Below are 1,161 nucleotides of genomic sequence, written 5' to 3'. Positions count from 1 at the left end.
TATAAGGAAAAGAGTAGTAAAATAGATAAAAGGAATAGTAAAAAAGACGCTTCCGCTTGGGATCGAACCAAGGACCTAACGGTTAACAGCCGTTCGCTCTGCCGACTGAGCCACGGAAGCTTTTCAAAAGTCATAAAGGTCATAAAGTCATAAAGGACGTAAAGGGTATAAAGAAGAAATATAAAATAAGAAATATAAAAGAAGAAAAGTAAAAAGAATATAAAGGATATAAATAAGTATAAGTAAAGAGGTGGTATAAAGTAGAAAAAGAAAAATATATCGAAAGGGGATATACATAAGTACATAAATACATAAGTACTTTTTTTAATATTCTGATTCTTTTTTTTTTTTCTTTTTTTATTTCTTTTTCTTACTTTTTTTTCTTATTTTTTCCTTATTTTTCTTCTGTTGCTTTTATTATTTCTTTATTCTTTTTTTAATATTTCTTGTTGTTTCTTACAATTTTTATTTATTTTCTTGATGAAGATTCATTCATTTCATTTATTGAAGTTTAAAAATATGTATCAAAATATGAACGAAAAGAAATTATATATTATAGATTTTTTTCTCTGCCATGATTAGAATATTGAATTTGGTTATATTCATAAAATAAATAAATAAATACAAAGAATTACAATAGAAAATAAGAAATAATAGAGAATTAATATATGTTGAAATAATACCTGTTATATTATCAATAAATAGATTAATACATAAAGAGTCAGTAAGAAGAATAAAAGCACTGAAATTACAATTGCACTTTTCCATAATCCTACAAACAATAATTATCAAAAATATGAAAGACTTAATGTTTTACACATTCAATTCTAGTAGCACATTAGAAGAAGAACAATCTAATAAGATAATGTTAGAAATTAACTTTATGACACCAATAAAGCATATTGCAGAAACTGAAATAATCACTTCTCAATATAAAGAAAACCAATTGTGGATACGTCTATTAATTGACCTTTTTTTCTAGGTATTAAGAAAATGTTATAATAAAGTAACTGCAATATTGATTAATAAAAAGAAAGATGATAAAGATGATAAAAGTAAAATAATGATAATGGAATAAAGAAGGATAAATGAAAAATGTTTCACAACAAACAAGAGAAAAAAAGAAAATTGAAAGGAAATATATTTAATTAAATAGAAAGA

At 23.2% G+C, this 1,161-nt stretch overlaps 1 non-coding gene across 1 annotated transcript, besides 1 other annotated feature; it reads right to left on the bottom strand.

Annotated features, from left to right (window-relative positions):
* Window positions 1-47: 47 nt before the first annotated feature.
* On the bottom strand, window positions 48-120 carry EHI_061440. The gene has a single exon. It is a non-coding gene; the product is annotated as a tRNA-Asn (tRNA).
* Window positions 121-455: 335 nt separating this feature from the next.
* Window positions 456-980: a repeat region.
* The last annotated feature ends 181 nt before the right edge of the window (window positions 981-1,161 follow it).

This window comes from Entamoeba histolytica, genomic scaffold (genome assembly GCF_000208925.1).
Source record: "Entamoeba histolytica HM-1:IMSS scf_1104750517197 genomic scaffold, whole genome shotgun sequence".
Classification (NCBI taxonomy): Eukaryota; Evosea; order Mastigamoebida; family Endamoebidae; genus Entamoeba; species Entamoeba histolytica.
This window is presented reverse-complemented; position numbering and strand designations above follow the sequence as displayed.